At 43.7% G+C, this 21,684-nt stretch overlaps 1 protein-coding gene across 3 annotated transcripts in view; it reads right to left on the bottom strand.

The window, feature by feature from the left end:
- Slc44a5 (solute carrier family 44 member 5) overlaps window positions 1-21,684 on the bottom strand; it is a 270,243-nt gene that overhangs the window by 247,709 nt on the left and 850 nt on the right. The gene's annotated exons all lie outside the window — the stretch shown is intronic.

Raw genomic sequence — 21,684 nt, forward strand, 5'->3', positions numbered from 1 at the left:
GAAATAAAGCCCTTTTCTCCCATAAGCTGTGTCTGGTTGGATGTTTATCCTGCAGTGAGAAGCTGACTACAACAGCATGCATTGACAACTTGTCACTTTTCATGATTGTTGCTTGTCTCAGAATAAAGTCACATGTCTCCATGGCCTTCACCCTCCTGACATCATCTCCTGTGACTCTCTTCTCAGCCACAGTTCTCCGCTGTACCTGGAACCAACTTGCAAGCATGTCTCCAGCCTGGAGGCCCTAGCTCAGACTCCTCCCCCTTCTGGGCTTCTGTGCTTCCGGGTGTCTTCAGCTCCTCCATCAGAGCTTCACTCAAGTGAAGTCCGTGCAGAGAAAACTTTAAAAAATTAAAAACCTTTGCACTGCAGACGTAACGGTAACCTGTAATCCAGCTCTTGGGAAGCTGAAACTGGAGGACTCTAAGTTCAAGACGAGGCTAGAATACCTAGCAAGTTCAAAGCCAACCTGATCATCATGGCAAAACCCTGTATTAAATATAGAAAAGGATGCCAGGTGTGGTGACTCATTTCTTTAATCCCAGCACTTTTGAAGCAGAGGTAGGAGGACTCCCAAGTGTTCAGTGCAGCCTGGGCTACAGAGTGAATTCCAGGTCAGCCTTGGCTAGAGTGAGACCCTACCTGACAAAACTCACCCCCCACAAAAAACCAAAGGCAACCCTCACACTCGTGCACATTACCTTCCCTTACTTATTTTCTTATTTTTACCCTCAAAACGTAGCACCACATAATACACGTTGCATTTTACTTATTAATTTTGGTTTTGGTTTTGGTTTTTCAAAGTAAGGTTTCACTCTAGCCCAGGCTAGCCTGGAATTCACTATGTAGTCTCAGGGTGGCCTTGAACTCATGGCAATTCTCCTACCTCTGCCTCCCAAGTGCTGGGATTAAAGGCATGCACCACCATGCTCAGCTCTACTTATTTGCATTTGACTTTGTGAATTCTTCAGCTGTAGAATATAGGTTTTATTTCTTGAAAGCAAAGATATTTTATTTATTTGTTTGTAGGCACAGAAAGAGACAGAGAATGGGCACACCAGGGCCTCCTGCTGCTGCAAACAAACTACAAATGCATGCACTACTTTGTGTATCGGACTTTACACGGTCACTGGGGAATCAAACTCAGGTCACTAGGCTTTGCAGGCAAGCACCTTAACTACTGAGCCATCTCTCCAGCCCCCAGAAATACTATTGTTTTGTATTCCAGTGTACAGCTCTAGATGCTAAACTAACACCCAGTGCAGATAGTATACTAAAAATGCTTGTTAAACAACTGAATTCAGTAAGCTATTACCAAACAGTGAAAATTTTCTACATTCACTGAGTATACAGAAGTGTTGGCTAATGTTTATTCAGGATATTTATTTATTAAATTACTCCATGATAATCTCCACATATGGAACCATATGGTATATATACCATAATTATATTTCCTTCAAAATAGTTTTATTGTTTCTTATGCTTTGTTTTGTGTTCAATATGCAAATTATTCCGGTATTCCAATCCCATAGGCATAAAGCTTCAAAGACGATCCTCATGAGGATGATCTTTTGAGAACCAGATTCTAATAGCTTTAAAATACATATATTTATACTGCCCAGCATTCCATATGTACAATTTCCCCAACGACATTTTTAAGTGGGAAGAAATACAGAAATTTTCAGCTATGCATAATTTGCATAATGCCCCATTCATTTTCCATGATTTCTTAAAAATCATGAGCTAGGGCTGGAGAGATGGCTTTGCAGTTAAGTGCTTGCCTGTGAAACCTAAGGATCCCAGTTCGAGGCTTGATTCCCCAGGACCCATGTTAGACAGATGCACAAAGGGGCACATGAGTCTGGAGTTCATTTGCAGTGGCTGGAGGCCCTGGCACGCCCATTATCTCTCTTTCTCTCTCTTTCTCTCTCTCTCTCTCTCTCTCTCTCTCTCTCTCTCTCTTTCTCTCTCTCTGTCTGTCTGTCTCAAATAAATAAATAAAAATAAAATTAAAAAATCATGAGCTAAACAAGTTTAAATAATTGAAAATTTTTATCAAACTCATTAATGTTATATAAATTCCAAAAACACCATTACCTACCTTTATCATTCTGTTCACCTTTTAAAAAATTTCCTATATAGTTGGATCATTCATCAAAAATAACAGTATTCAGGTGGTTCTTTGGGGATCTAGCATAGCTCATGCTGTTTTAATTAGCCTCACTATTTATCTATAACACAGTGGTACCAGATGTTCAGAATAGTTATTCTGAAATGCTGTTAGAAAGTCTTAGTTATTTTTCATACTTTCAGTGGCATAGGTATTTTTTCATATTATAATTCTTGCACAAGTCAGTTATTAATTGATAATACATAGAGAGTTCATCTTCAATTAAATCCAACTTTTCAACCTAGTGCTCACCCAGTGCAGTGTGAGATGATGGACACATTATCTAGTTTGATTCAAGCATTTCACAGTGCATTCATATATAAAATATCATGCTGCATATTGTTTCAAAAAACCCACAATTTTATTGGTCAATTAAAAAGTTATCTTGGGCTGTGCGTGGTGGTGCATGCCTTTAATCCCAGTACTTGGGAGGAAGGGGTAGGTAGATCAATGGGAATTCGAAGCCAGCCTGGGACAACAGACCACAATCTAGGACAGCCTATGCTAGAGTGAGACTCTATCTCAAAATAAACAAATAAATAAATAAATAAATAAATAAATAAATAAATAAAGTTATCTGAGTGGCAGTGACTACTGAAGTAACTAAAACTCACTAAAGTGCTAAAAAGAAGTGTCAGTGGTATATTTAGCGTGAGGTGAGACATTTGTATTACACCCTCCAAAGCTCAGGAACCATTAGGATGAGGTGACAGAAAGAACGGAAAAGCCAAGGGATTGGAAGGAGTGCTCTGCAATACCATTTGCCAGACACAAAGTGACCGTGGTATTCATAACCTCACAGTACTGACACTACCTACCCAAGAGGAAGGGAAATTATATATATACATATATGTATATATGTGTGTATATTACATAATTTAATAAATTATATTATTATTGATTATTAATTATTATTAATAAATTATGTACAATTTAATAAATTATACATAATATATGTATATATATGAAGGAGAGGTAATATTCTTTCTTTTATAAATAAATAGGTTTAACCTATCATTTGCACTAATGTTAAGCATACTATTTACATATTTTAACCAAGGGTCTGGGAACATAGCTTAGTTACTAAAGTACTTGCCTCACATGCCTGAGGTTCAGAGCTGGATCCCTAGCTCCCAGGTAAAATGTCACACACGGTGGCAAGTGTGTATAACTTAAGCTCAAGCTCAAGGGAAGTGGAGACGAGAGTATCCTTAGGGCCTACTAGTCAGCCAGTCTAGCCCAGTTAGTTACTTGCGAGACCAATGAGATCTCATGCCTCAAAGGAGGTGGACGGTATTCGTAAGGATGACACCAGAGGTTGGCTTTTGGTCTCCATATGTACGCATGCACACACGCTTACACTTCCACGCATGCGCACGTGCTTACACTTCCACGCATGCGCACGTGCTTACACTTCCTCGCATGCGCACGTGCTTTCACTTCCACGCATGCGCACGTGCTTTCACTTCCACGCATGCGCACGTGCTTACACTTCCACGCATGTGCACGTGCTTACACTTCCACGCATGCACACATGCTTACACTTCCACACATGCACTTGCACATACACACATAGTGCATAAATTAATTATGTTAATAAAAATTTGAGTCGACAGCAGTGTGTTGAAGGAAAAGAATGAATTAGAATTAAGTTTAAAGAATCATATGTATGAATATGCCATAAGGAAACCCAGTACTTTGCATACTAACTTTAAAAATTCATAACATAGATTCCAGAGCTGCTTCTTGGGAGGGGACGGACCAGTTGAAGGTCGGCTGTAAGTGGGGCCATGCCACTGTGAATCTTCTTAGTGTGCCATTATGGCAGAGAAAACAGAAGAGTCAAAGACAGCCGACTCCCCACCATGAGATTTGTCACTTCTACCACATCTGCCACGGTCCAGGAGAAACTGCAGAGGAAATGACATAATGAACACTGCTCTTACTGCTAGCCTGACAACAAGCCCCAGGGTGATGGTGACAGACACGACGATTAATCCAAATGTACCAAAACATAAATCCTGAGGCTACAAAGAAAACAACACTAAATCATACCACCAACAGGCCTGCCATGGCTCAGGGAACATTGCAGAACAGGGGGTGGAAAGATTGTAAGAGCCAAAAAGTGGGTAGAAATACTCTGAGGCACAGCTCGCCCTGCTACCCCATAGGAACCAACTAAAGCCTTCATGACACCACAGAGATTACCATAACCCCATTGAGGAGGGCACCCAGGGCAGTTGGAGTCAGGGCAAGCAGATAAAAGAGTATAACCCGTTATCTATAAAATAATTTTAAATTCAAAAAGTATGGCATTCACAGGAAAAAAATTTCATAAAACAAATTAAAGAAAATTAGTCGCACATTGATTAAAACCTGTGATCCTTGAGCTCTAAATATTAATTATCCACTGAAGAATTAAGCCTCACCGGTTAAATTATGAATGGTGGTGTGGAAGTTTGAATTGGGTCCCCCATAAATTCTTGTGTTCTGAATGTCTGATCCCCAGCTGATGGCAATTTGGGAGAGGAGGCCTTGCTGGAGGAGGCATGTTGATGGGTGGACCTTGATGTTTACGAGCCCCTAGCTTTCCAGTGTTGGCTGGGCTCATTCTCCTGCTGCTATGCCCACCTGCTGTGACAGAGGGATGCCCAGCTTCTGCTCATGATATCCTTTTCCCTGCTATCATGGCGCTGCCCCTCAAGACTGCAAGTGAAAATAAAACCCTTCCTGGGCTGGAGAGATGACTTAGTAGTTAAGGGACTTGCCTGCAAAACCTAAGAATGCATGTTCAAATCTCCATGTCCCACATAACCAGACACAAAAGTGACACAAGCATGCAATGTGGCACATGTGCACAAGGGGGCGCACGAATCTGAATTTCATTCACAGCAGCTGAAAGGCCCTGGCATGCTCATTCATATTCTCTCTCTCTCTCTCTCTCTCTCTCTCTCTCTCTCTCTCTCTCTCTTTCTTTCTCTAAAATAAAAATAAATAACTAAACCCCTCCCTCCCATCAGCTGCTTCTGGTCAGGTGTTTTGACCCAGTGAGGAGAAGGTAATTGCAACAGGTAGGATTTGTCCATCACAAAAATGAAATGAACTCTGAATCCTGACCATAAGTTTACCAGGGTACCTACACTGACATCAGTGACCATCAACTTACCATCCCTGACATTTGGGTGACAACTGACATCTATTCAGAATTGAAGGGAAGATCCCAACTAATCAGCTACTTTAACCCGAATATAAAATTTAAGGCAGAGGCTGCGGAATAAGAATAAATTCTGGGTCCCTGAGCAAAATCTTTCAAAAGGATTCTCCTTCAGTCACTGCCTTGCACTGGTAAGTTCTTTTCATCATGAATTCCAAATGACTCCTCTTTATAGACCCAATGCATGGAAGAGATGCCTTTGTTATTAATTATACTTTTTTCAAGAGGCATATGTGGTGGGTTAAGACTTAGGAAAGCTTTTGAAATAAGAAAAGATGAAAAAAGTCTTCTCAAAAGATAATCTTTAGAGGAGATGGAACACATAAAAGAATAAATTAGAAATAACTGTCAGACTTTGACAAAAAGAGAAAATTTAGTGAAGCCAAAATTCACAGACCTACACTAAAGAAATAAAAACTAAGTCATCAGTATGTTTCAGTCTACTAACCAGAAGAGCAAAAATATAATAATTCAGTAGTTAACACAACTGGCCAGCTTGTAACATCTTAGGACAAACCTTTGGGTGTTTTTTTTTTTGTTTGGTTGGTTTTGTTTTTGTTTTTGTTTTGTTTTGTTTTTGAGAGAGAAAGAGGCAAAGAAAGAAGGAGAGAGACAATGGGCACGCCAGGGCCTGCGGCCGCTTTGAGCGACTCCTGATGCACGCTCCCCTTGTGGCGCTTGTGCAACCTTGCACACTTGTGTCCCTGTGCATCTGGCTTATATGGAACCTGGAGACTCAAACATGAGTTCTTAGACTTGGCAGGCAAGTGCCTTAACCACTAAGCCATCTCTCCAGGCCTTGGGTGTTTTTAATAACTCATCTTGTAAAGAACCTAGCCTTTCACATGCATATATTTACTACATGAAAGCTGCTAATTTTCTAGTAAACAGTCTCTATAGTTGAATTCACTTGCATAAGTTTCAACTGGTAAAACATTGCAAACTTAAAATCAAGGAGTATCTCATCTAAGAATTTCTCAAAACTAAACAAAACTAAGATTACCAAGAGTTTGGGAGGAAATTCTAAGTCTGATTCTAAGTCTAAGGTCAAAAGATGAAATTCTAGGTCACAACTCTATTATGAATATTATAAGAAGAATATTATAAGAACATAAAATTTAGAACAAAGTCCTAAGTTACACATTAAAGAATAAGGATGGGGACTGGAGAAATAGCTCAGCAGTTAAGTGTGCTTCATGCTCAAGCACAAGGGCCTGAAGGGGTCTAAAACCACCCGAGTTCAAGTCTCTAGATCCCGGGTAAACAGCTGGGCATGACCACGTGCCCTGTAATGCTAGCCCTGCAAAGGGGAGCAGAGACTGGGGACTCAATGGGGCTCGGGAAAAGCAGCAAGCCCCCAAATCAGGAAGAAACTGCAGCTCAAACAAGAAGCAAAAGAGTGAGTGACTGAGCAGAACACACCGCATCCTGCTCTGGCCACCGCAGACAGCTGTCGCCTCTCCCCCTGCCACAGGCAAGCGCAGGGTTTACTGCAAGGGCACACACACGTGAATACAGCACATATGCCCAACACACACAGACACACACAAAGCCAAAGAAAATAATGAGCATAGAAACTTGGGGAATGTATAAGCATAACCACTAATAATAAACTCTGCAGCATGCTGAATAATGATCTATTATGGTTTAAAACAGCAGGGCATGGTAGCGCATGTATTTAATTTCAGCACTCAGGAGGCAGAGGTAGGACTGATACAAGTTCGAGGGCAGTCTGGGACCACAGAGTGAGTGACAGGTCAGCCTAGGCTAGAGTGAAACCTTATCTTGAAAAACAAAAAAAGAATAAATAATTTTTTTAAAAACCAGGGAGGGTCACTCGGGGAGGCAGAGGTAAGAGGATTGCCGTGAGTTCGAGGCCACCCTAAGACTCCATACTGAATTCCAGGTCAGCCTGGGCTAGAGTGAGACCCTACCTCAAAAAAACAAACAAACAAAAAAAAAAAAAAAAAACAAGGAGGGTAAGCCAGGCTTGGTGGCGCATGCCTTTAATCCCAGCACTCAGGAGACAGAGATAGGAGGATCGCTGGGAGCTCGAGGCCCCCTGAGAATGCATAGTGAATTCTAGGTCAGCCTAGGCTAGAGTGAACCCCTTCCTCAAGAAAAAAAAAAAAAAAAAACAGGCAGGGTGCTTGGAAGATGACTCAGCAGTTAAAGGCACCTGCTTGCAAAGCCTGTGACCTGACCGTGAGAAGCTGCACATAAAACCATGCATGGATCTGTGATCCTAGTGCAACTACGACAAATGGAAGGTGGAAGCAGCAGATCCCAGAGCTAATGGGCCAGCCAGCACTTTCCAGAAGCAGCAAAAGGGTCTGTCTCCAGAAAGGCAGAAGTGTGAGGACACCCTGGGGTTATTGTCACTGTGGTCACCTTCTCCTTCTTCTTCTTCTTCTTGTGGGGAGACAGGGTGCATTTTGGCTTACAGTGTCTAGGAAGGTCGCATCATGGGGGGAAAGGCACAGCTAAGCAGGCAGCCAGGCATCACATCTTGTCACCCCAGCAGGAAGGAAGAGATCTGAGTGATCTGAGTGTCACCCCACCCCTGCCCAGTAAGCCTCTAGCCTCGGGATGAAGGATGAGGCTTTGTGACCAACACTTGGGGCTGTGGGTACATTTTAGATTCAAAGCACCACAGTTTCTGACCTCCACACTCACATCTTGACACACACTTGCCCCCTACACACACACACACACACTCACATAAATAAATAAATACAATTTTTAAAACAGGGAAGGTGAGCAAAGTCAAGTGCAAATACTGATATGTTCCTCCACTGATTTAACTATGAGGCTCCCAGGCCCTGGGTCAGGTACGTGAAAAGCAAAGGACTAAAGCCCTTTGTCACCAAGCTTAGTCACAGAAGGGGCAGCACTCCAGCTCCACAAGAGGGCTTGAAGGTAATTATCCTCTAAAGACAACAATTAGTTAGAACCCCATGACTCATGTTTATACTTTTTAAAATTATTTTAAATTTTACTTATTTGAGGTACAGGCAGACAGAGAGTGAGTAATGTGCAAGGTTTTTCAAAACCTGAGATTCACTATCTCAAAATTAATCATAGAGTTTGTTGAGATTGTTCCATGTTATAGCTTGGGTATAAAAAACAAAAAGATGGTGCTAGCTAAATGAACGGGCTTATATTTAAAAGTCTCAAGTCATGGTGGTCCAGCATCATAAAATGATAAAAACACCACCTCACTAATGCCAGTGTTAGTGGCCACAATTTAAAAGCTGCACTGTTGGCAATGGAGAATGTAATTTCAGAGTTATAATGGAAACTGTCCTACAATACTTCATAAAATAGGATGAGATGGTGGGAAAGGAAGATAGCCTTCCAAAGACGATTTGATTCCCAGTTGTATACAGAAGCATGTTGAGATACAAATTATTTTTGACCAGAGTCTGTTAAAAAAGTTATCCTCCTCACTTGTGTGCCCTTAAATGTATAGATTTGGGAAATCTGAAGTTATCCTGGAAGCTAATTGAGCCCTTTATCTGAATAAGCACGCCTATTACCATAATTCTCTAAATTGTTTATAATTCAGAAAGTTGATTCATTTTCCATCTTTTTCTTCTCTTTACAATTTATCTATAGAAGACACCGGGCCTGTCATTATTCATTATTGCTTGAGCTAGGCTCAGTAACAATCAGGAAACAGCTTCATTTTCCCCCATCACTGCCTTCAAACACGCTGACAGGTCTCTCCTCCTCTATCCTTGACAGCCGCTCTTTTGGATTTCTTCCCGTGATAATGATTTTGCCATCAGGTATTAGAAAGTTCTCTCTTGTCTAACTCAAAGCATTAATCTCCGATTCCATTCGGATTCTCTCTCCTCCTGACAGTTCAGGAATGATTGGTCGCGTGGGGAGAGAAGGGAAGCGAGACCCGGGAGGGCCCTGTACCCCTTCCTCTGTGTTCCTTTTTTCCTCCCCACCCCAACCTGGACTCTCCATTTCTACATTATAAGAGAACAGCAGCTCTTACTTTTAATTCTCAGCTCCGGTCAGGGGCTTTCTGTCACTGGGACCCTCGCAGCGCAGGTGTGGAGTCTTCAGGTACTTTGGCAAGTCCCTAAGCCTAGAAGCTGCTGGAAAGAAGAGTGAGCTCCTGTGGGACTCAGACACTGTACCCCGAGCTAAGACTCCCCACAGGAAGCTCCTCAGCTTCCCTCCTGCACTCAGGAAGTCCCCAGCTTTGCCTGCACAGCCCCCCTCTGCTCTTCCACAGAGCCCCTCTGTTCACAGGACCCCAGCCGCTGCGCATCGCCAACTGCTGGTGGTTCCTCACACTAGGGGCAGCTCCCCTTCCTTCCCTGCCCACACTGCTCTCCAGAGAGGACAGGTATCTGCTATCATTACTCATTGTTCTAAATTATGGGAAGGCCACATATCAGCTTATCTCCAAAAAGGCAATTTAAAAAAATATACTGTTCAGGTAAAGACAAGGAGAAAGCCCTCTAGTTTCTGCCATTGTAATGCTTCTTTCATTTTGCAAACGCCCAGCCAGGAGACACTGCACCATTTTGTAGAAATGTTAACCTTCTCAGCAGTACTCTCTGAGCTTCCCAATCTTGACTTGGAGCAAAGGACGAATGCCCCCGCCCTCCCTGTAAAGGAGAGAAACCGAAGTGCACATTAAATTCCCTTTAGGGCGTCCTTCATGGCTCTTTTAACAGACCAGAGTCTGACAACAGGATTGGTGATCTGGCCAACTCACAGAAAGCAATCCCCATGGACTAGGCCTGGTACCTCTCTTTGGATTGTGGGGGAAACTGTCACTTGATGTCCTAAGCGTTGGGGTTTCCAATCCTAAGAGGACAGCCATCTCATATTCTCCACACTATTACAGACCTAAAGGTTCTTCTAGATAAATCTCCAGGGTGAGGGTTATTTATCTGAATTGCCATCCAGTTGCCAGAAAGGAGGAATCCAACGCAAAGGGCTTCACCATCAGTGGCTCTGTCCCTTTGGAATGAACTGTCCTTTCCACCTTCTGTGATGTGGCCACTAGGAAGGGTGTTCGGCAAAGGATCAGAAGGACCACAGCAGGGCACTGCAGCCTCACTCTTCTTTTGTTTTTCCTTCAAGGTACGTTTTTTACATCTTTTTTTTTTTTTCTTATTGATTAGAAGCGGGGGAGAAAGTGAGAGAGAGAATGGGCAGGCCAGGGCCTCCAGCCACTACAAAGAACTCAAGATACTTGTGCCACCATGGCTTATGTGGGTTCTGGGGAATTGAACCTGGGTCCTTAGGCTTCCCAGGCAAGTATCTTAAGCGCTAAGCCATCTCTATTCACAACACGTAGGAAATGGAACCAGCCTAGTTATCCTCAACTGATCAGTGGATAATGAAGATATGGCCCATTTACTCAATGGTGTTCTACTCAGTGGTAAAGAAAAATGAGATTATGAAATTTTCAGGAAAATGGATGAATCTGGAAAGGATTATACTAAGTGAGGTAACCCAGGCCCAGAAAGCTAAAAGTCACATGTTCTCTCTCATATGCAGATCCTAGCTACAGATGACTGGACTTTTGGGTGAGTAGGAAGAAAACCCCATAGCAGAGGCTAGTGAGCTAGAAAGGACATATATAAAGGAAATAGAAAGGGAGAAAGGGGAGGACTTAATAGGATGCTATTGTATATATGTAAGTGGAATGGGGGTGAAAAGGCCTAAATGAGGTCAGGGAAAGAGGTTGAATAAAGGAAAGGTGGAGGGAGGGCTAATCGAAATCTAATAGGATATAAATAAGTCATATGAAAACCTACATTTTTGGACAATGGAACACACAGGAACCATAGATTGCTACTAGAAAATTGTCAGTGCCGGGGATGGAATACCTTCCAGTGAGTTGTTGACCAGGGAGGTCCCCAATGCCCCCAGAACATTACAGGCCATTGCCGAGGCCCTTGGTTTCCCACCAGGAATAGATGGCAAGACCCTATTGCTGAAGACTCCACATACTTGGGCTGCAAGGCCACTGAGAAATCCTGCTGGAGCTGAGCTGAAAACATCCTCCATGTAGACTAGCTGACAGAAAGCTGAAAAAAGCCATTCTGCATGCAGTTCAATGGAAGAGAGAAAAATCAACAGTGAAGAGACTCAACAGTGGAAACTACAAGCCTTATAAATGGCCAGCCAGGCCAAATGAGTCAACAGGTGCAATAGTGGCATGTCTGTTATAGGGGAAACCAACCACCCTATAATTGGACTTGAGGCCAGTTCCATGGGAGGGAATACATCCCTGATACTGAAAACCTACAACAGGGGTAGTCATGAGCTCTAGGGGTGTAACGTCTGCTGCTGTCTGGAAAAATGTATATACTATGCTCATCAAACTGCCCAGTTAGCACTTCTCTTAATGTTCATACCCATATATTAATGCTACTACCACTTTTGGTTAAAGAACCTTCTCTTTTCAGATAGCAGTGACCTTGGGATGACTCAGAAAGCACCATAGTGCTGAGAAGAAGTGATAGAGGAGTGCTCAGCACTAAAACATCTCTATCACACCTCCCAAGGATCAGGGTCCATTGTGGAAGAGGTGGCAGAAAGAATGTAAGAGCCAAAGGGAGGGTAGGACTCCTTGTAACATCCTCCTCCAGACACAAAATGGCCTGGATATCCATGACTTCACAGTCTTAATGCCAAAAAAAAAAAAAAAAAAAAAAAGTTTGGTTTGGTAAATGATTGTTTCTAATGACTTTGCTTTCCTACTTCCTGATGCAAACCCAAACTTGAACATGTCTTATCTCCCAAGTAGGTCAGAGACCTCTGTTGGCCCCCATAAGTTGATATCATTTATTAGTTCATCTGTTCTCCATATGTAAGGTGCATTAGCTTAGAATCAGACAGTGAGGACTTACAGAAATTAAAGCAGGGAGTCTTGGTCATAGAATTTGTCAAGTAAAGCTTACAGCCATCTTCCAATTCTTGGATGTTTCTGCAGACTGCTTGTTAAAAGTTTGTGTGCGAGGGGCTGGAGAGATGGCTTAGCGGTTAAGCGCTTGCCTGTGAAGCCTAAGGACCCCGGTTCGAGGCTCGGTTCCCCAGGTCCCACGTTAGCCAGATGCACAAGGGGGCGCACGCGTCTGGAGTTCATTTGCAGTGGCTGGAAGCCCTGGCGTGCCCATCCTCTCTCTCTCCCTCTATCTGTCTTTCTCCCTGTGCCTGTCACTCTCAAATAAATAAATAAATAATGAACAAAAAATATTAAAAAGAAAAATTTTGTGTGCGAGGAGCAGGACATTACTCGAGGGCATTTCTGCCAAGCTGGGGAGAGCGGCACCTGAGGGCAGGGCAGCGTGGACCAACGTTGCTTCATCATCTCGAGGCCATCACGCATCATGCAGCCAAAACATCCCTGAACGCATCTATTCACGATCATGCCTTTTACCAACATAATGGTCTTCCTCCAGTCACCAGAGCCAAGGCCATGGGAAGAGAATGTGAAAACTTTCTTGTACAGACAAAAGAAGTATGATTGAGTGGCTGGTGACAGTGACTGCACAGAAAAGATGAACTCAACGAGTGTAATAGAGATTGTCGGGCCTAGAAATGTTAACATATGAATATCCAGTAAGTAGAATTTGTACTCTTAATTTTATAATTTTGATATTTTTAAGCTCACACATACAAAATGTATAAAATCATCAGCTAAACTTAGGGTAACAATATTTTTGTAAGGTGAAGATGGACTGATAAGTAAGACTTGTTAGTAAAATAGCAATGAAACATTAATTTAAAATATTATTTCTCTCTCACTCTAAAAATTAATTAATTAATTAAACTAGATGCTGCAGAGATGGCTTAGTGGTTAAGGCGCTTGTCTGCAAAACCTAAGAAGCCGTTTTAACTCTCCAGATCCACCTTAGCCAGACACACAAAGGTGAGGCAAGCACAAGGCTGCACGTGCCCATTAGGTGGCACAAGCATCTAGAGTTTCATTGCAGTGGCTGAGACCCTGGTGTGCCAATTCTCTGTCTCTCCTCTCTCTCTCTGTCTCTGTCTCCCTCACTCTCTCTAAAAAAGTTAAAAAATAAAAATATCATTTTGCATTTTTATCTGAACATGGAAACACAATCCACAAAGCAATATAATTCGTATGAAACGCTCCTCCCTTCGGACCTGGGGATATGAATCAATGCTGCGGAAGCCTGGGTACCTGCGTTTGAACCCTCAGAATAGGTGCAAAGCCGGGGGCTACAGCAGGTGCATCTGCACTCTCAGCTACCATGGCAAGAGGAGGTCAGAGAAGAGACTCTCCCCAAGCTTGCTGGTAACACAGTGGTGGATGATGAGAAACCCTGACTGAAGAAGGTGAAGGCCAACCCAAGGTTTTCCTCTGACATCCACATACACACTGTGACAAATGCATGTTCAGACACATACACCTGAGAACAGAGGAAAGGACTCCTTCTAGTCTTTTTAAGTGCTTCTTTTAAGACACATTTAAATTTTTGATCCTAGAGGAAACCATTCACCCAACAGTCATTTAAGACTAGACTGAGTGTCCTTGGGGTCTTCCTTCGCCACTGAGCACTGAATTCACAAGAAGAGCATCTGGGATGCCCCAAAATTCTCATATCGCGTTGCTGCATTGGCAGAGGAACCCCAGTTGCTGTGTTAGGAGCGCAAAGAGAAAACTAAAGAGAGAAAGGGGTTTCTGAGCAAAGTGTTCCAGAGCGCCACTGCACTTGGGAGCAGATCACTGGCCGGGTGAGGCTGATCCTGGGTCCCTTCCAGAACCATCTTCCCTCCTTCTCTCCGCGGTGTAGCCTTGGCCCACCGACAACGTGTGGGGCAGCTCCTCACTGGGAGCGCGTCTGGCGCGTCCGGCCATGTTCAGCAGCGCCCCTGGCCCTTGTCTGCCGCATGGCCGCCCCCCACTCGTGATAAGGACAGATGTTCCAGGCAGTGAATCTCTCTGGGTGAAGAGCCCTACACTGGAGGTCACATAAGATATATTGTTTAATTTTTTCTTTATGTTCTTGAGAGCTTTAATTTTTGTTTCCTACTGAGGGAATAAATACCTACCTCCAGCACAAAATGACCACTGATGCAGCAAGCACTTCACCCTGTGAGCCATTTCCCCAGCCCCTACTTGAGAGATACTTTCTAAGTTAGCTGTAGCAAGAAACCCCATAAAAACAGAGAAGGGGACAAGCTGCTGAAAGAAACTCAAGGAAAACAAGGAGGAAAATTTCAGATTTTAAGCCCAATTCACTAATTAGAAAAGAAGGATAGGCTGGAGAGATGGCTTAGCAGTTAAGGCATTTGCCTGCAAAGCCAAAGGATCCCAGTATGATTCTCCAGGACCCACATACGCCAGATGTACAAGAGGACGCATGTATCTGGAGTTCGATTATAGCAGCTAGATGCCCTGGTGGGCCCATTCTCTCTCTCCCCTCTCTCTCAAATAAACAAATAACTAAACATATTTAAAAAGAAAAGAAGGCTAAGATTCAAAGCAAATTCTGAGAATATTAATGAAAAGATTGCAAATTAAAGTATTTCTTTTTCCTTGGGAACCTGGGAACAGCAGATGAGATCTAGGGAAACCCTGGAGTCATGGCATAAATAGTAACTTAAACCATTACAGTGAAGGTTTCTTGTAATTTCATACACGTAGTGTTCCTCCAATATTTACATACCAATAAGGGGGTCCCCACCTCCCAAGAGACAAATGCAAAAGTAATAAATCACATGTATATTCATTATCTAATTATCTAATGTTATGTTACCAATTATGACAAAAATTAGAAGTTTGGACTGGAGAAATGGCTTAGCGGTTAAGCCACTTGCCTGCAAAGCCTAAGGATCCAGGCTCGATTCTCTAGGTCCCATGTAAGCCAGATACACATGGTGGCACATGCATCTGGAGTTCATTTGCAGTGGCTAGAGGCCCTGGTGCATCCATTCTCTCTCTCTCTCTCTTTCTCTCTCTCTCTCTCCCTCCCACCCATCTCTCTGTCTCTAATAAATAAATAAATAAAAATAAATATTAATAAAATATTTATTATAAAAAATTAGAAGCTTAAGACAACAGCAACCATTTATTAACTCTGATACTTTCTGTGATTCTGAAATCAGTAAGTGGTTTGTCTGGGAAATTATCATGCAAGGTTGATCATGAAAGTCAGTCAGATAGTGACAGAGACATCCTCAAGCTTGACTGGACAGGTGGACTTGTCTCTGAGGAGATCTCACAAGCTCGTGCTCATATGAAGACGCCTCAGTTTCTTGCCACACAGGTCTCTCCAGGGTTTCTTGAGTGTCTCACAATGTAACAGTTGGTTTCCCCAAATGAGGACCATGTGAGGGCAAAGGCCCCGCAAGAACAGAGCAAGGCAGAAGCTGCGATGCTCCGCCTGGCCCAGATGTACTGAACTTTCTCCATCACACAGGTCAGGCCAGATTCCATTGGGAAGGAAAGGAGAGAGTGGGAACACAAGTAGGTAAAGATGTTGGGCCAGCTGTGTGGCTTATTATCATGATGGTTACATGACTTCCAATACAAATGGCCACCCAACATTAAAAGACCTCAGAGTTGACTCAGCACATGTTTTTGTCCTGAAATTATTTCAAAGGTGAGAACATTTGCTCATCTTGTCTCCTTTCCATCACCAGAGGTGTATGATGTCACGTTATCTGTGAGCAGTTCACATACTTTTCATTATCAATGTATTTTTAATTTTGATATTTTAATATTGGTCACTTATGATGATGAAGTGACATTTCTGAGGAAAGTATAAGAGGACAGAACATTTTGACTCAGCAGGGAACAAAGTGATCACCTTTCTCCTGTTAGACCTGACAGATTCTGAGAAAACAGGTCATCAAGTACTGAACAGAGACAGGGAAACAAGGGTCACATGACTTAGTTCTATCTAGAATACATATTTCCCTAGACCACAGAAAGCATCTGATCTCTGTCTTTCCATCTTGATGTGTGAAGTGGGAGCACATGTGAAGAATGAAGTCTGGCTATAAAGACAGGACAAAGCACCACTGTATTTATATATGCATACGCATGTACACATACATATCCGTACGTAGAGAAAGAACTTGGCTTATGCGCAGACCTAAGCATATGTGGAGATTATATATATAAATACACAGACACACACACATAGTGAAGTCTGAGTACATACCACGTACATGTACCTATGTACACACACACATATGTGCACTTCTCAACTTGTATTATTCTATATGTGTTTTCAAGCAATAAACTTAAGGAAATGCCTTACAAACATTCATCCTTGGTAGTTTCACTCACCTCTCGCCACACCAATCTTGCGATAGCTCTTCCTACTGTGAAAATAGACCTGATGTCATAAACACATTGTGTTGTGGCGTCACTAAGGATCCAATTCCATTCTTAGTTCCATAGTCTCTGAGGTGCCACCAGCCAGAGCTGCTGTGAGGACACAGGAGGAGGAGGAGCGTACAGGAAGGCCTGGAGCATCAGCAACTTCCCTTCTCACTGTCAGTCACTGGGGTAGAGGCAGTGTGGAGGTGAGAGTGGGCACTGGGGGACTTTCAAACAATCATCATTATTTACACCTTCCCTAAAGAACCATGTCATCCTCAAATTATAAAGGCTTAAGATAAAAATAATAATAATCCAACACGCCTTACTTTTCCCTCGCCAATATTTTCATAGTGAAATCTGAGATCTGACAGCCAAAATTCCCTGCTAACTAGCTGTCAAGTTGTTCCCTCCAACAAATGGTAGTAGTCATTAATATTGTCATGCTGTTTTCGTTTGTGTGTCTGTGAGACAAGAACAAGCTAATAAGTAATAGAGGTTTGTAAAGCCCATGTGCTGTTATGATCACAAATGCCTCAGAAGTAAAAGAACAGCCAAAAGCATGAGGTGGCCGAATTTGAACTTCCTCGGCGCGGGGATGATGGTGTTTCTCTTGGAACACGACCACTGGGAACTCCTGCTTCCCTTGGCAGGATGGTGAATTGGCTGGTGTTGTCTCAGGGGCTCCCCGGCATCCCCTTTCCCAACCCTGTTCTTCTTTCTTGAGCTTCTTTGCTTACCCAGGATCCCAACCACGCACCTTCTTCATTCTGTTTACCACGCAGTCACGTCCCAGACGCTCCAGCACCCTCTACCATTGCGCCGGGAGTTAAAGGAGGACAAGCAGAGCTGTCATGGCTTCTTGTTGCTGGCGCACACCCAGCCAGAAGCAGTGTGGGGGGGGAAAGGCTTACCCCAGGCTTACAGTTCTCAGGGGAAGCTTCATCATGGTGGAAGAAGGCTGCTCACGGCACCTCACATTCCCAGCAGAGAGATAAAGAGAGCAACCAGAGTTCAAGCTCGCTCAGAACCTCGTAGGGCTGGACCCGACATCTGCCCCCAGCGACACATCTTCTCCAAAAGGGCTCTGCTCGCTGGGGACTAAGCAGGCTAAGGGGGCCATTTACATTGAAACCACCTTCCTGGTATGATTCTTTTCTGGGGGATGGAATGAGGCAGGGTCTCACTCTGTAGCCTAGGCTGGCCTCCCACTTGTCACCATCCTCCTGCCTCAGCCTTCTAATGCTGAGATTACAGGCACACGCCACTACACTGCTAGTCATTCTATTGAATTGGAATGGAAACCCAAATATCAAATGAGTATCCCAATGGCTTCCCCCTTCACTTAGAATCTCCATTCTTTCTTATGGCCCAAAATACCAGGCACTGTCTATCCATTCCACTTCACACACTACACTCCAAACACGTCGCAGCTTCATTCCTGCCTGAAACCCTACAGGGCTGGCTAAATTCCTGTACCTGGCATACAAAGTACCCTTCATATCCATTTTCAAATATGATGCAAAAGTCATCCCTTGGATTATCTAAAGTAACCTCCAGGTCACTTCCTAGCATATCGTCCTGTTTTATTTCTTCCTGGTGTCTATCACCCTGAATTTTCTGGTTCATGCCTGTTTGCTGGCCCTTTCTGGGCCCCTCGTACATTCTTTCTGGCCCATCACTGTCATCACTGCAATCCTAGTGCTTTTCACACACCCTGTACATGTTTAGTGCTCCCCACATGTGTGCTGAATGAATAGGTGGTTCCAAGTGTAGCTTTCAATTTAAGTAACTAAGCAAAAAATTGTTATTACACTGAGCAGCACCATAACCAATGGAACTAACTCGCATTTATAAGATTTATTGATTGTGGACAGCATTCAGTTAAAAAGTTTAAATATGGAATTTATTAAAACTTCCATTTCCCCTTCCCAAAGGCTATCCTTTGGATGAAATCTGTAAAATGAACCCAAGCGCTCTCTTGTGAAAGCTTGCTGATGAGCTTATGCTTCTGTGGGTATGGAGGAACTGAATTTCCCATTGGCACATCCAGCTGACAGAGCTGTGGAGTTTATTGCTAGGACTCCAGAAGCCAATGAGTGACTTACCTGTCACAAGAGCCAACAAATGACCTCTTTCTGCATGCAGGAACTGAGCAGACAGAGGCAGGTCTCACAAAGGGGTGATTACCACAGTATGGGGATTGCTAAACTATTGTGAAGTCTGTAGTTTTTTATCCAGAAAAGTGCACCCCAAAAGCCTGCATCCTCAAAAAACACATCAAGGCCAGGCATGGTGGTGCATGCCTTTAATCCCAGCACTTGGGAGGCAGAGATAGGAGGATCACCATGAGTTCAAGGCCACTCTGAGACTACATAGTGAATTCCAGGTCAGCCTGGGCTAAAGTGAAATCCTACCTTGGGGGAAAAAAAAAAAAACACCTAAAAATTGTTTCCTACTGGGACAATCAAGTGAATTTGGTCCTAAGCAACTAGAAGCCGAGGTTTGGGAGTTTTTCCGCAAGCCTGAAGTCCAGACTTTGTGGAATTCTTCTAAAAGGCAAAAGTGAAGGCTGGTCTGGTGGCTCACAGGACTTTCATGAGTTCAAAGCAAGCCTGGACTACCTAGTGAGCTATATAAAAATCCTGCCTCAAAAATAAGAAGAGAAGGCAAAACTGAAATAGTCAAATGGATCACACCTTCGTAGGTTTGCTTCTGTATGTATAAAATATCACAATTAATTCTGCCAAAATAACTCCAAGGATGTTTAAAGTATCTTTTGCTCTAAGAAGTACTAAATTATGTAACTTACAGGTTGAGACATCATACCTAGAGGCATTCCCTCCCCCAAAATAACTGACTGCTGCCTCCACAATGCATAAACTACAACCCCATGGTGAATACCTGCAACCTCCCCGAGGATCAACACCAACGGAATGGGGACAGGGGTGAGGGAAAAGAGGGTGCCAACACGTGATGTACCCATACGAAACCTCTTGTTAATAATACCAATAATAAGCAGCAACAATGAACTCAACATTAACAGAGCAAGTGAGAGAGACTTAAGTCAAAAGCACTAAAAGGCTTAACTTTTCCCTTACGAAAAGCACACAGCATGAGGCAAAAAAAAAAAAAAACCACCTCATTTTAATGAATTGTAGTGAAATTTCTTGAGGCCATGGTGGTGTTTTGAATGTGCCCCCATAGACTCTTGTGTGGAGGAGGCCTGTCCTTGTTGGCAGGCTTAGTGGAGCCACACCCGGAGCACAGCACTGTCTTGGCGCTTCCTGTCAGGTGCTGTGACAAGATGTGATGTCCAGTCTCTGCTGTGCCATCCTTTGCCTGCCCTGCTGAAACTACGCCTTCAGGATGTAAGCCAAAATAAACCCATAAACCCTTTCCTCTGCTCAGCTGCTTCTGGCCAGCAACACAAAGGTAACTTCCACACCGTGTGTCCTAGGAAAGCTTGGTTCCCCCTCTGGGCCACGAGTTAGCCCCCAGGTGACAAAACCGAGTTAGCGCCACTAGCTTCAGTCACCAGGCAGTTACATCGGATTTATGTCATGTCATGTCGTGTCGTGTCGCAGCAGACAAAGCCAACGCTTCTTGGTGTTTGGAAGGGAGGGAGGAGAAAGAGGGAAGTGTGTTTTTCCACCTAATCTCTGTGTTACCTCATCTCTCAATCGTTTGAGTCTTTGTTCTTTTGCCAGGAAGATTCCTTCCAAGGGCAAGGTCTTCTGCAGCCAGCATGTGCTGTAAAGCTATAAAAATCTTCGCATTCTTCATGGACCACTTGCCACCTGCAAGGTTTGGGGTGGACGTGGCATGCAGGCCTGCCTTCCAGTGAATGGAGAGTTGCATCAGCAGATCTGAGTGGGGCCCTTCTGCTGGGCTGGCGGCGCCATATGGTTCTGCAAAGCGCAGACACTGCACCGCCTCAATCTCTGGTTAGACAAACTCTTTGTCACATAGCAAGGAGAGGAAAATAATTTAGCTGGATATATTTTCAAATTCTCGACTGTCTACTTCTCTAGACATATACTAGTTAATTAGGGAAGGGGCCCCAGAGGCTTAAGACCTCTGCTTTTCTACAGGAATCATATTATTTTAAGGAAATTCATTGAAGTAAAATCATTATGCATAAGTGGGGCATGGTGCCTCACGCCTTTAATTTCAACACTCTAGGAAGCTGAGGTAGGAGGGCTGTCATGAGTTCAAGGCCAGCATGACCTACTGAGGTTCAGATCAGTCTAGGCTAAAGAGAGACAGGGCCTCGAAAGAAAACTACTGCCGGATGTGGTGGCGCACGCCTTTATTCCCAGTACAAGGGAGGCAGAGGTAGGAGGATACCCGTGAGTTTGAGGCCACCCTGAGATTACATAGTGAATTCCAGGTCAGCCTGGACTAAAGGAAGACCGTACTTCGAAAAAGAAAAAAAGAAAAAGAAAGGAAGAAAAGAAAATTGTTATACATAGCTCGTAGGTTCAACAATAACAACCAAAATCCATGAGATTCTGTAGTCATGACTTGTAAATTATGAAGGATCGTAAGTTACTTGAGTGTTAAAACCCAGCCGGAGGAGCCCATGATGGAGTGGCTGCGTCCCACTAGTGACCCCTAGAGTAGAGCTAAGCTCCCACAAGCAAGGCTTGGCCAGAGGAAAGCAACTGGCCAGCCCAGCCTGGGTGCTACTGGCAACTGAGCCTTATGAACTGGATCACACTGGCCAGCTCCGGTCCCAGAATCATGGGGCCTATACAGTCTCCACCTTCCAGGCCGCCTGGCCCTTTGGTTAAATCCTACTTATAACCCGCCCCGTCCTCCTCACCACCACGCTTGGGCTCCTGGTGCACAGCCTTAATGCCCTGGCCACTGTCCTCCGCCGGGCTGCAGACACCTGTCCTGCCCCACGCGCGCCCCTAGGGAGAACGAAGGCCAGCCACAGAGCCAGCGCGCGAGCCA

The sequence above is a fragment of the Jaculus jaculus genome, chromosome 19 (genome assembly GCF_020740685.1).
Source record: "Jaculus jaculus isolate mJacJac1 chromosome 19, mJacJac1.mat.Y.cur, whole genome shotgun sequence".
NCBI classification, from domain to species: Eukaryota; Metazoa; Chordata; class Mammalia; order Rodentia; family Dipodidae; genus Jaculus; species Jaculus jaculus.